The sequence below is a fragment of the Bactrocera oleae genome, chromosome 2, assembly GCF_042242935.1.
Source record: "Bactrocera oleae isolate idBacOlea1 chromosome 2, idBacOlea1, whole genome shotgun sequence".
Taxonomy (NCBI): domain Eukaryota; kingdom Metazoa; phylum Arthropoda; class Insecta; order Diptera; family Tephritidae; genus Bactrocera; species Bactrocera oleae.
Genome location: NC_091536.1, coordinates 52,495,602 through 52,510,950, shown reverse-complemented (window position 1 = coordinate 52,510,950; position 15,349 = coordinate 52,495,602). Strand labels below are relative to the sequence as shown.

Here is a 15,349-nt window from a genome sequence, read left to right as displayed (position 1 = left end):
TTAGCGGTTTAGGAGATATGCACATTAAACCCATTAGGGGCGGGACCACGCCCACTTTAAAAAAAAATTTAACTGCAGATGCCCATCCCTATTGTGATCCTGTATACCAAATAAGAGTCTTGTATCTTGTTGTGGAGCTTAGTAATGGCAATTTATTTGTTTTTGAATAATGGCGTTTTGTGGGCGTGGCAGTGGTCCGATTACGCCCATCTGCAATACCAACTGTCTCACGGTATCAAGAAACATGTCTACCAAGTTTCATAAAGATATCTCAATTTTTACTCAAGTTAGAGCTTGCACGGACGGACGGACGGACGGACGGAGGTTGCGAGAGTATAATAAAAAAGGAGCTACAACAATTAATAAAGGAAAAACACAAAAATGGTTAAAACACACAGACTGTCTTATTGGGCGTAGAAAGAAAAGCATAATGAAGTCAAGACGACTGAAGAACAACTAAAGCTAAATCAATTTTATAATTGTTTATATAATACATTTCGTTGGAAACGTCAAGTATCAATATAAGAAGTGTGTTATCAAATTAAGACTATGCTGGCTCAAAATGTTAGTTATGATTCAAAAAAATATTTCATTATTTCATTAGGAACAAAAGAGAGAACACAAAACTGGAATATTAAAAAAAAAAAAACTTAAGAAGAAAATTTTTAATTTCTACAACAATACTGATTTGTCGATGTTTTTTGTTTGTTGACCTTAAACAAAAAACAACAGAAAATCAGTGTAATTTATGGGTATTTAACTGCAAAAATGCATAATGATCGTTATTAAAGCAAATTAATATTTATAATTATATTGAGTTTATACTTTATTTATTAGTTTATACTTAATTTAATTTACATTGCTTCCGAAAATGTTTAATAATATGTACAGTAATCCAAAAAGCTTCGCATACTTTTATATGTATATGCATACATACATATGTAATTCTAACCTAAACACAAATAATCAAATGACTGTGTCGAAAACAAAAATATTGACCTCGTTTTGCTCAAAATTACTCCGCGGCTGGTTGCGACAGCGCATAATTAATGTATAAGTCATGCCATATTATTAGAATACGTATATAAGAATTTACATATTGTATTATTAGAATAAAATTGCTATGCAATAAGCCAAATAAAGATATGCCCTAACTAATTTCTGTTCTCAGTTGATAACTAAGTACTAGCGACTAATTAAAACATACACAAAACGAGTAAAACATAATTCAAATAATGTTTAATCTAACACTGTTAAAAGTTTTCCTATATCAATATACACTGCTTTTGATTTTTTTTTTTTTGTTATAAACTTTCAGCTACTTTATTGTTTTCTGATTTTCGAATCTTTGTAAGAACAATCACCGATAAAGAAAACATAATATGGAATGGATGGCATGTGCTCGAAATTAACGACTATCTCTCCGACCTTTCTTGCTTCTTCTCTGCAAGGAGCCTAACACTCTCCCTTCACAAACTTAACGGTGGAGTACAGACTGGATCTAAACATTACAGTCGATGGCGTTAAAATTCCGACAGTCACTACTCACACGACCGCGATAACTGCCAAAGTACAGAGCCGCAACAAAATCCTCAAGTTTCTTACAGCCCTTGGGGAAAAGACAAAGAAACGTTGTTGGCAACTTACAAGGCAATCGGCCGGCCGGTCCTAAACTACGCTGCAGCAATATGGTCGCCTGGATGTAGTGCAACGCAGACGAAGAAGCTTCAGACATGTCAAAACAATGCACTTCGGACTATCACGGGTTGCCTCTTGATGTCCCTAATCGAACACCTACATAGGGTGGGATGTTTTCGTAGAAGCGGAACTGCCCCCTAGGAAGATCAAGAGGTCCTCCTTTGATTACGTCTACGATATTGGACGTACACTGGCCGCCATTCACAGTGGATCCATCAACACCTTCACCGACACCCTCTCAGTGAATGGCGTACTTGGAGTCAAACCACCACCCATCGCAGACGAAGAGCTCGAGTTACTTACCCAGAATCAATCCCGACATGGTAAATATATGTCCTGCATGCAATGAGTCTCCGCATGACACTAACCATGTCTTTGCATGCCCAAGGAACCCAACTCATCTAACATCCTTTTCCCTATGGTCCGACCCCTTCGAAACAGCTCGTTTCCTGGGCCTTCCGTTAGATGACCTCGACGACAACCTAACTGAAACTTACCACTCAATCCGGGTTTAGATACCGTCACAACAACAACAAAACATAATGAGAATGTCCCCTTATGTGGATTTTGTTATTTTCTGTTGTTTGAAACCAAATTTTTGGTATTGCTTACTTCCTTAATATAGCTAAAGGAGAATCGCTATCGGTGGAAGAAAATGCAATAATCGGAGCTTATGAAGAATTACAGATCAGAAGAATTGAAAGATCAAAAAAAAATTGACAGAAGTCGATAATTTTTTATACAAATTCTGGCGTAATAAGTCGGAGTACAGTCGAAAAAAAAGGTGGTAACAATAAAGTGATTTCCGATGTCAACAAAAGAGCAATTTTGAGAAAATAATCAAACTCTCATGAATCGACCGCCAAGATCCGGGTAAATGTTAGTGTTAAAGTGAGATTATCTACTGTTTAAAGGATGCTAAGGAATGTTGCATATTTATAACTATAAAAACTAACGAAAAAGTCACCACTTAAGGTTCCCCGCAATTAAATACATGACCTTAAAGTCTGATTTGGCGCTATGTCATCTTTTCAGACACAATTATTATATCCATAATATTCGGAAGGAGAACCGGTATGATGGTGTGGGGAGCCATTTTCTAATATGGCAATTGCGAATTGCTATTTTTGAATACTAATAAAATATTCTCAAGAAAGCGGAATCGACTCAATATTAAAATAATATACAAATGTTTAAATTAGTTAATACATAAGTTTATAAATATATTACTGGCGAAAATTTTTTTTGAAAATACTGAAGAAAGGGATATGTGCTAACCTGATGACCTAATTTTAATTGTTCATTTTTCAGTTGTTTTAGGAAAAAATAATTTAAACAAGTAAGGAAGGGCTAAGTTCGGATGTAACCGAACATTATATACTCTCGCAAAGTCAAATGGTATACTCGTTTGAGATTTCTTTGTGGATTGACTGATATTTTCGGTAGAAGGTCAACTATAGGCACTGGGGTCCACATATTTAGTACTTAGGGGTTTGAACAGTTTTGGTTCGATTTAGACAATTTTTAGCCGCAAGGTGGCATACTTTAATTGCATTATTCACGCAAAGTTTTACCCCGATATAATCATTGTTACCTGATTTGCATAGTGAAAGTGAAAGAATCAGATGGAATTGAAAATGGTGTTACATAGGAAGTAAGCGTGGTTGTAGTCCGATTTCGCCCATTTTCGCACTATGACATAGAAACATGAACACGTTATGCACCGAATTTGGTTGAAATCGGTTGAGCAGATCTCAAGATATGGGTTTTCACCTAAAAGTGGGCTGTGCCACGCCCACTGACTAATTTTGAACGCGGTTCCTATAAAGCCAATTTATACCATCTCAGAGATAAAATTTAATGTCTCTGGCGTGTTTAGTGCTTGATTTATCGCGCTTTTAGTAGTTTTTAACAGTACCGTTATATGGGGAGTGGGCGGAGTTGCCACCTGATTTCAACTATTTTCACAACGTCAATAGAAGTGCTAAAAACATTTGCTTCTAGTGAATTTTGTTATTATAGCATTAGCGGTTTAGGAGATATGCACATTAAACCTATTAGAGGCGGGACCACGCCCACTTTTAAAAAAAAAAGTTCTAACTGCAGATGCCCCTCCCTAATGTGATCCTGTGTACCAAATAAAAGTCTTGTATCTTATTGCGGAGCTTAGTTATGGCAAGTTATTTGTTTTTGATTAATGGCGTTTTGTGGGCGTGGCAGTGGTCTGATTACGCCCATCTGCAATACCAACCGTCTCACGGTACCAAGAAACATGTCTACCAAGTTTCATAAAGATATCTCAATTTTTACTCAAGTTAGAGCTTGCACGGACGGACGGACAGACAGTCACCCGGATTTCAACTCGTCTCTTCATCCTGATCATTTATATATATATAACCCTATATCTAACTCGATTAGTTTTAGGTGATACAAACAACCGTTAGGTGAACAAAACTATTATACTCTGTAGCAACAGGTTGCGAGAGTATAAAAATATAGAAGAGAAGGTAAAACAATAATAGTTGTTTTATTTAGTAGATAATTGAAGAAATAATAATCGCAAATAATTTTAGAATAGCAAGAACTTGTCGAATTTTATATTGGAAATATTAATTTTAAGTAGCGTGATGGAATAAGTATGAGTCCATTTTATGAGAGCAATCACGTTTTTAACATCAAACACTATGAAAGATCTCGTGCGAACTGCATGATTGTGCCGCATGCGAGCAATCGCCATCAACAATTGAGAGTGGCAACTAATTGCGACTAACGACGTCAAAGCTTTTACGTTCAACGTCAAACATTTATTTTCGAAATAGAGCCATACAATTTCTGTGTGCAGAGCGAAAACGTTTTAAATTGTGTATTACACAAACGAGATCACTCGTTTAATTCATGAAAATGTACGTGTTGGGTAGCATCCAACAACTGCTTTGTTACGTTGACTAGGCCGGCGCTGACACATTATTTCAAGCATACGAGTGTACGTACATAATTATTTTTTATTTTGAGACCAAAGTGAAGTAACAATAAAAGGCATAACAAAAACATTCATTAAAAGAACAAGTGTCACAAAAGAGTAAATGCAGATGAGCTGTCGGGCCTTCAATGACAACAACACGATGTTGATTTCGATGTCATCTTCGGCTAGTTGCCAGATGGTATTAAATAATTCTTCATAGTAATAAAAAAAAAAACGTCTTAAAGGTGTGGTGAGTTTTGCGACATCAATAGACAAACAATTTTACAATCATTTTATGATAGCTATAATTTATTTGATCAGGTCTCCAATAAATGATGAACTTAATAGTCATGTGGACTAATGAACTACGTCGAAAACAGCCCCATTCAGACAATGACTGTTCAGCGCCGTTGGCTATAATCATGTAAACTCGAATGCATTTGAAGTCTTTTTACATTTCACTATGCTGCACAAAATAAATAATTTTGTGGAAGTGAAAGTATTAATCATATGGAAGTTAGTGAACGATCCTTGAGAAGCAATACCTAACGAACGGTTTAAACACTAGGTGTGCTCTATGACGTAACAATGCAAAGCAGGTTTAGAAAATAATGGCTCGACGAACAGATTCAGTCTGGGTATGATTGGTTTTCTAAATACTGTTTTAAATACTATTATTTTCTTTTAACAATAAATTTGTGACCTACTATAGTAGTCCATACTATTATACGAGCATACATTAAGTTTAAACATTGCCATAAACAATAATGCATGTGAAATTTCGGCAATATATCAAAATGGTCCAATCAACCTAGCAGCTTCATGAAAAGAAAAAGACGAGTGCAAAATTTCAGATCGATATCTCAAAAACTGAGGGACTAGTTCGCGTATATACAGAGGGACAAAGATATTGACACGGATAAATCGACTCGTCACGCTAATCGATTATATATAATATTAGGGTCTCCGAAGTTTCCTTCTGGGTATTCCAAACTTCGTGGCTTAATCGGGGGTGTTGTAGAATCAGATAGTTGTCAGAATCAGAATTGAAACCGATAAAAAAAAATGTAGTAGGTGTCATGAATTCAGATATTATTGGTTTGATGTTCGAAAGAGAAATTGTATCGGTTTTGTGTGTCACGGAAACCAAATTTATCGGTTTTGTTATCAGAAGCAAAGCAAGAGGATTTTTGCTGACAGATTTGAAATGTAAGTTAAGAAAATAATTCATATTATTGTTACGATTTAATTTATCGTTATTTCTATGGGGAAAACATAAGAATAAAACAAAAAATGTCATACTATCATATATATATATGATATATAAATATCAAGATATTTTAAGAGAATTTACATAACGTAACAAACGTAATTTAACACCCAAATGCGTCTTTATTCAGTCGATAATGTGAAATAAATCTGTAAAGTAAGCATGTATACAAACATACAAGTAAATGCAAGCCAAATTTCACATGCGACTCCCCTGGTGCATCAAGTGGATTACTGTGATCTCTTAATGTATTCCTTTAATTTTTTTCGTTGCTTTTTTTCTTCAAATAAAATAAAAGCTAAAATAGCGGAACTCATTGTAAACTTTAGTAGACTTCATTCAGCATTTCAAATTTATAAAACGTTTCCTAATTTATTCATTTGCAAATTTTGTCACATTAGTAAACAGCTGATTCGAATATTGGTTTTGCATATGTTCAAAAAGACGCAAGTCCAATCAGATTCTGTGACACCATTCAAAATCAGAATTAGTTTTCAATTCTGACAACTACGCAAATCTGTCTTGGATTCCACAACACCCCTGATGTCATGAGGTAAGTACTAGTAACACAAAATTTTATTTGAGTGTTTCTCATTACCTCCTGATATAGCGATAAAATATGCGACACCGTACTACAGGTATGCAATTCCAATAGATAAAATAAAATAAATCCAAGTGCAAACTTTGATCCAAAATCGTCGAAATAGCTCCATAAATATAATCTGCTAACATATCATAGGCAAATACAGGGGCATACATGCTTATGTCAAAAAAAACTTTTCATATTCATAATACTTTATTATCTTTAGTACATTAACCCATGCCATATCGCCAATTGAGGTCTATAAGCTTATAATCAAAAGTAATCAAACAACGACTGTGGATTCCGAAGAAATATTGCACACGTGATCAATATTTTTACTGTATCGGCAAATTCCGGACGGCAACAAGAAAACATACTTCACAAATACAAAATATATAGTATATACATACATATGTACATGTTTCGATCTTTCAGCGGCAGTAAAACACTGAGGCACATATAGTATATGTGTATATAGTATATTTTATAAATAGAAAAGAATTGCACGCGCTAGAATAGATAAACAAACATTAGTATTCACTCATGAACTGTACACACACATGTAAACACATTATATAGTTTATATGGCTAGCAACATATGGTACATTTGGATGTGGAAAAACATAAGCTACAGTGTCAGAAAAAATTACATGAGAGAAGATAGCTAGCAAGTGAGTTGGAATAATCAGTGTATACAATTTTATACTCAGTGTAAACACAAATAAGTATATGTACATAAGTGAAGATATACGCAACTACAAACATAGGCGTAAGTGTACGAGTATACCAGATTTAACTGCAAATAACCTGATCTCACTAAGTCGATAAATCTAATGACGTCAATGCCAAGTTTATTGAAAGCACTAACGAAGCAACAACTCAAATGAAAATATAAATATTGTACATACACATACAGTGGACGTAAAAAGTAGAAACGCTTTCTCGACTTTAAACAATTTTTATAATAAATCACATTTATTTATATTGTTCTAGATAATATATGGCGGATTAATGGACTTAATAAGTGGCCTAATTATTGTTATTTATTTCCCATTACAGTTTTATGATAGAGTTATGGCACAAACGAAGAAAGCAACGTTCAGAAAAATATCGACAATTCATACATATTAACATACAACATATTTATTTAATAAATTAAATAATCACGCTATTTTTGGCAAAACAAACACTAATCATATACCTCAAAATCTGGCTTCACATTTATTTTTTTCTTTTCATCTCGTTTGAAATCATTTTAGAACTAGCTTTCAGGGATCATAGATCTAGCTTAACAGGAAACATATTTAAATTAGTTGTAAGGATTTATTAACAGTTCGTCGAGTTGGTCAAGATACTTCTTTCTTTTTACAGAGGAAAATTACATTGTAATGTCAGGTTTTTAATAAAGCGATGTATAACTAAATAACAAATAACTCAATATTAACCTTTATTTTCTCTCTTTAGCTATTGTAGCCATAATAACACCGCATCTCCACAGGCAGTGTAATCATTTGCTATCATGAAATAATCATTCTCGAAATGGCGTCGGGTAGGTATGTTCGAGCTGATATAGCGCATGTATGAAGAGTAGAAATGCACTTTTTTCTACAAATGTATTTTTTCGAAATATAAGATTTTATACAATACTTTAACATTTAAATAAATGTTGCATAAAGTTTATTTATCAATTCAATTATTAAATATTAGCAATGACATTTGCCGTATTTTGTATGATGGATGTGGCGCTGTTTTTTTTCTTTAAATAACACTGTGTTAGTTGAGAAGTCGGCGCTAAAATTTTTACGAACTGTGATTTAGCGAGTTCACAAGTTGTGCTATCTGTCGTTTTTTATTTAAATTCGTGCTATTATACAATAATAATACTGTTATAAACTTGTTTTATTTTTAAATACTAAATTTTACTGCTATCTCCAATTTGTCAAACCATAAAGTAAGCGAATCGAACAAACAACTGAATAAAGGTACAAAAGCTTTACTTTTGCATATTATTTCAAAAGTTTTCGATTTTACTTTTGATACACCGGCTTTTTTTTAAGCAACCATTGACATTGTTCTAATTTTAAACGTAATACATGCATCCATACATGTACATATAATTATTCGAAAAGACCATATCCTAAGAGAACACTTAAATATTGGAACACGCAAACATCCCAATTGTAACCACGTTTAGAAACCCCTTTTGAGAATTTTCAAAAGGATGGAAAATGCCCTCATATTAGAGCTTTTATCCTTGGAGCGCCTTCACTGTATATACATACATATGTACTTTACCCAGATATTCTGGAGTACTCGCATAACAAAGTGCCAAATGTATTTACATATGTACATATTAATGTCTTCTGTCTTCTCATTGAGTCTTTAGTATATATAAAGGTTAGTACATATTATATATGTATGTGTGTGTTCTCTCATTTTGTACTTTGACCACTTGATTGCCTGCCAGTTCGTTTTTTTCCAGCAGTTTTGAGTTTTGTAATTCACGTGATATTGTTATTTTCAATTTATGGCAGCACCGTTCAAAACCTAGTCGTACACCCATAACGCGTGATGGTGTGTTTAAATATACTAGATGTATAAGCATACATCCATCCATATACATATAAGCATGTATGCCTGAAGTGCGGCTATGTATACATATATGTTGCCATCAGTAAAGACGGAGCACACTGCCATACAAAATTCATTTGCTTATACAGTTGAGAGCACACACTTGCACACATAGATAAACGGAGGTAGGCGACCATTTATACACATATATACATATGTATGTGCATTTTGAAAATTTCCAAAACATTCCATTATAAAAGTTGTTTTGATATTAGCACATATCCATACATACATGTAATTTATCTCAGTATATATTTGCAGTACTTACAGTGCGCGCGAATTATTGTGAACTGTGCATAATGGGTATACCAAAATATTAATAAACGATTTCCTTTTAAGTGTGGTTCGTACAAATATGGTTTAAAGATTTTTTACTTAGACTATGTACTCTCGCCAAAAAAATTATCCGTACACCTCGACATGAAAAATAGTATACAAAAGTTTTATTTAGTATTTTTACTGCACTTTCCATACGTTTTTTACTTTTAGACAATCACTTTAAAAAAATTCCCAGAACAAAAACTAAACACAGTTACTTAAATTCAACGGAAAAAGTATCCGTACATATCAAAAAGGGATATTTCCCTTGTAATATGGTGACAAATACATTCCCTTAAGCGCTGATATTGTATTGTATAATTGATCTCGATCTTGACGGTTGACCTTAAAGTTATTATAATTTTTCATTGTGTAAAAATTCGCGATGACCCCTAAAGTTAAAGAAATTAGTGCTGGCGAAAGAAAAACTATTCTAAAACTCAGAAAAGAAGGACAAACCATTTCGAGAAATAGGTAAAATGATTCTGTGCAGTATGAGGTGGAAGCATTCAAAAAAACTAAGTCGATTGTGCCAAAGCCACGCTCTGGTCGACCAAGTATATTAATCGTTCGAGAAAAACGAACAATATTACAGTCAGTAAAAGCACATCCTCGACTTACTGCCTCGAAAATATGTGAAAATATTAAAAATTTGTTCGAAAAGGATCTCCATGAAGATACTGTACGAAAATTTTTGAAGAAAGATGGGTATCACGCACGCGTAGCGCGTAGGAAGCTCTTTATATCCGAAGTAAATAGACAGAAACGTATGGATTTTGCAAACAAATATATCAGCAAGCCTCGAGAGTTTTGGGAACGTGTCTTATTCACCGAAGAAAGTAAGTTTTGTACTTTTGGCATTAAAGGAAAAAAGTTAGTGTGGCGCAAGAGTGGCTTGGTGAGGATTTTTGGTTCCAACAGGATAATGATCCGAAGCACACGGCGCGCAATACCAGGCTTTGGTTGCCTTATAACATAAAAATCAATTGCGCTCGCCACCTCAATCTCCAGACCTCAACCCCATCGAGCATTTGTGGGATTTACTAGAGCGCAGAATCCGCCAACACACCATAACCTCCAGAGAAATGCTCAAAAATGTGATCATAAATGAATGGGCGAAAATTACAAATCATGACACATCCAAACTAGTTCATTCAATGCCACATCGACTTGCCGAGGTCCTAAAACGTAAGGGCTATCCTACTATTTATTAGGATATTAAATTTTTCCAAAATAATTTAATTATATGTAATTATAATTAAAATGTACGAATACTTTTTCTGTTTCATTATGTGAGCTTTTTTTGTTTTTGATCTGTGAAATTTTTTTTAAAGTGTATGTCTAAAAAACAAACTTATGAAAGTGTAGTAAAAATACTGAATAAAACTTTTGGATACTATTTTTATACATAATAAGTTATTTGATCACAAATTTCTCAGTTTATTGTTTTGATGTCGAGGTGTACGGATAATTTTTCTGGCGAGTGTATATTTTTCAGATTTATTTAAATAGTATAGCAAGCAAAAAAGTATAATTTGAGTATAAGAAAATTAAAAAAAAATACCATCAGTTGAGGAACAACATTGAAAAAAGTTCTCATTTTAGCCTCGAGTTTAGTAGAAACCTGAATGTTGTCTGTGCAGTGCACCAATAAACTAGCCAAGAAAAACACCAGCCTACAACTATAACTTCATGAATAAAATTGAAACAGTCAAGAACACATCAGGCTTGTGCCAATTTTTTGGAAAATTTATTCAAAAAGTGGGCAAAATTGCGTTGAAGAATCTGTATTTTTTCAGTAAAAACACAGGGGAAACCATATAATTTCTACCAATATAAATGGAACTTGACAGTTCCGTACATATTGCGTTTTGAAGTATTATTAGACTGGTATATTTCTGATCGAAACCGCCAATCGACATATCGTATGGCGTCAACACGTGAGAAAAATCAGTTGTTTGCGTTTGAAATAGATAGGTTTCGCTTGCAGTTTATTTGGTAATTAGTAAATTATGCATTTGTATGGTATAACAAAAGATAAAAACGTTTGTAAGTTTACAGGCGTGACGACTGACAAAACTAAATCTCATGTATCCTGCCCTATTTGAACAGGTTATCTTTTGTTATAATTGCTATAAATGGCTTTGCTACTACAACCAATTTTATTTGTATTGGTTAAGAGCAGCGTGTAGTGTAAGTCATCATCAAAATTTATTAACTTGCTGATGTTATGTTTTCAATTTATGTAAGTAGATACATATACATACATATGTACATATATGCATGTTTGTGATAAACTTGTTAAATTCACATCTGTATACACACATACAATTTATATGAATCTCTATATGATTTGTCACATGTTTAAATTTTATTTAAGCAATTAAGCCTTTTTCTTATTGGATGCATAATATTTCAAGAACATTTGTCGACATTTCAAGTTAATTCTAACCAAATTGACGAAGTTACGAGTAATTTATACCTGCTACAACCGTTTTACGTCACATTTGTTAATGTTCAAAGACTTAAAGCCTTTTCCTCCATAACCCTCGTTTTCAAATTCGGTGCCCTTTATAACAACAAAACTACAGCAACGCCGGAGTGTTATCTTCAAATTTGTTAATAAATTCAGCATCAAGTTAAAAGCGGCACCGTAATCCAACTTTTTTCCAAGACATGATCGAATAATTTTTGCCATTGCAACATTTTTAATATCTATAATTTAATGTACCCCTGGTTTTAATAAGGAGATTTGAACTGTGTCATCACACAACATGTTAAAACACACACGAATTAACCTTGGAAAAATTGGGTTTGTTAATGTACTGTACACAATGTACCATGGCAAGCACATCAATATATGGCTCCGGAACTCAGGAAATCAGCTATACACATCATGTTAATTGTAGCATTAACAAGTAAGGAAGGGCTAAGTTCGGATGTAACCGAACATTTTATACTCTCGCAAAGTCAAGTGGTATACTCCTTTGAGATTTCTTTGTGGATTGACTGATATTTTCGGTAGAAGGTCAACTATAGGCACTGGGGTCCACATATTTAGCACTTAGGGGCTTGAACAGTTTTGGTTCGATTTAGACAATTTTTGGTCACAAGGTGGCATACTTTAAACGTATTTTTCACGCAAAGTTTTACGCCGATACAATCATTGTTGCTTGATTTGCATACTGGAATGTGAAAGAATCAAATAGAATTTAAAATGGTGTTATATGGGAAATAGGCGTGGTTGTAGTCCGATTTTCGCACTATAACATAGAAATATGAAAAGAACGTTATGTACCGAATTTTGTTGAAATTGGTTAAGCAGATCTCAAGATTTGGGTTTTCACCTAAAAGTGGGTTGTGCCACGCCCACTGTCTAATTTTGAACGCGGTTCCTATAAAGTCATAAAATCATACCATCCCAAAGATAAAATTTAAAGTCTCTGGCGTGTTTAGTGCTTGATTTATCGCGCTTTTAGTAGTTTTTAACAGTACCGTTATATGGGGAGTGGGCGGAGTTGCCACCCGATTTCGCCCATTTTCACACTGTAGGTAGGTAGAGGTTCTAAAAACATTTGCTTCCAGTGAATTTTGTTATTATAGCATTAGCGGTTTAGGAGATATGCACATTAAACCTGATAGAAAAAAGGTCCACTTTAAAAAAAAAATTTTAACTGCAGATGCCCCTCCCTATTGTGATCCTGTATACCAAATAAGAGTCTTGTATCTCGTTGTGGAGCTTAGTTATGGCAATTTATTTGTTTTTGAATAATGGCGTTTTGTGGGCGTGGCAGTGATCCGATTACGCCCATCTGCAATACCAACCGTCTTACGGTACCAAGAAACATGTCTACCAAGTTTCATAAAGATATCTCAATTTTTACTCAAGTTAGAGCTTGCACAGACGGACGCACAGACAGTCACCCGGATTTCAACTCGTCTCTTCATCCTGATCAATTATATATATATAACCCTATATCTAACTCGATTAGTTTTAGGTGATACAAGCAACCGTTAGATGAACAAAACTATTATACTCTGTAGCAACAGGTTGCGAGAGTATAAAAATATAAACAAGAAAAAACGTTAATTTCGGTTGCACCAGATACAAAGGTTCTTTACAATAACTTGATTCTGATCTAATTTCGTCAAAAAGTTTTACATGCAGCCACTTTACTCCGATCGTTCAGTTAATATGGCAGCTATATGTTATTGTTATCTGATCTGTACAATTTCTTCGGCGATTGCACTATTGCCTTAAATAATAATCTATGTCAAATTTTGTGGAGATATCTCATCAAATAAAAGTTTTCCATACAAGCACTTTATTCCGATCGTTCATTTTGTATGGCAGCTTTGTACTATAGTGATCCGATCTAAACAATTTCTTTGGAAATTACATTGTTGCTTTATAAAATAACTCATACCAAGTTTCGTGAAAATATTACGTCAAACAAAAAAGTTTCCGGTACAAGGACTTGCTTTAGATTGTTCAGTTTGTATGGCAGCTACATATTTGCTATAGTGGTCCGATATCGGTCGTTCCGACAAATTAGCAGCTTCTTAGTGAGATCGATAGCTTAAAAACTGAAGGACTAGTTTGCATATATATAGACAGACGGACAGACATTGTTCATTTATGTATATATTTTATAGGGTCTCCGACGTTTCCTTCTGGGTGTTACAAACTTCGTGGCAAACTTAATATATCCTGTTCAGGGTATAAAAATTACATCGTTTTTTAAAATAGGTTGAATTTTACCCAAAAATGGTTGTTTTTGGCCTGCTAAAATTCGATTTTTGATCAGCAAACAACTAGTAGGTCATTATATGGAAAACTATGTATGTATGGTAGATACAGAACTAGCAAAGAAATTTATATTGATCGGATCATTTGTAAGTAATCACGAAGGAAATTCGAAAAATGCTCTTTAAAGAAAAAAAAAACATTTTAAGATAAACATTGACGGCTACACTTTAAAATGGTGTAACTCCAAAAATATTTGAAATATCGATTTATAATTTAAGCATGCTATTTTTATGGGTGTAGCCTATCGAAATATGAAAGAAATTTTTTTTTAAATATCACACGAGGTGTACCCCTTATGTTATAAATGGTATATCTGACTAAACTTTATTTAAATAGATGTAAATGTTTAAATACATTTATTTAAATAGATAAATCTATTTATATATATACATACATACATAAATACATAAGTATGTACCTAGAGTAGGTTGACGATAAAGTGTGCTAACGCTTTTGATCATAGCTTTGGGTGTACTCATCGGACAGTACTATCCAGTTTATTTGCGAGGTTTAATTAAAATTTCATCTAAATTGGTACAACCGTTTTTGAGTTGTTCTTTTACATTAATTTAAAAAATGTTTATATTTGATATTTACCTACGTGTAGCAATTGCAATAATGAAATTATGGTAAATATATCAGAGTTATTAACATGCAAAGAGTTTGAAGAAGCCAACAAGTTTTGTGTCTCTTTATTTACGCAAATTATGCCAACGGTAGTCTGGGCATCGTTGGAGTTCCCCATACGGTCAATCGTCGGCCAAAGCACTTCGCCAAATGTTCGAACTCCCCTATCTTAAAACTCGGCATATTTTTTTTTTAACTGTTACTGGAATGTGTCAAGTAATTGCTCTCCGTTTTGTAAAATATTTTCACCATAGTCTCTTTCAAAGTTTATATTAGTAGATTTTTTACTCGCTACAATCACAAACTCCGTGAGTCAAACTGTAACTTATTATACATAAAATCCGGTTTAAAAGTCACTCTTAAAACACCTTAAAAAATATCGTTGCGACGAAATACGTAAGTAGGTATGTAAATTTTCGTGTTGCAATAGATTTTGCGGTGCTATAATCG

At 33.7% G+C, this 15,349-nt stretch overlaps 1 protein-coding gene and 1 long non-coding RNA gene across 2 annotated transcripts in view; one reads left to right on the top strand and one right to left on the bottom strand.

Annotated features, from left to right (window-relative positions):
* The window catches only part of cwo (transcription factor cwo), a 36,206-nt gene that overhangs the window by 9,751 nt on the left and 11,106 nt on the right, over window positions 1-15,349 (bottom strand). The window lies entirely within an intron of this gene.
* On the top strand, window positions 4,391-8,509 carry LOC118682266 (uncharacterized). Its single transcript, XR_004978021.2, has 2 exons — window positions 4,391-4,910; window positions 4,982-8,509. It is a non-coding gene; the product is annotated as an uncharacterized lncRNA (long non-coding RNA).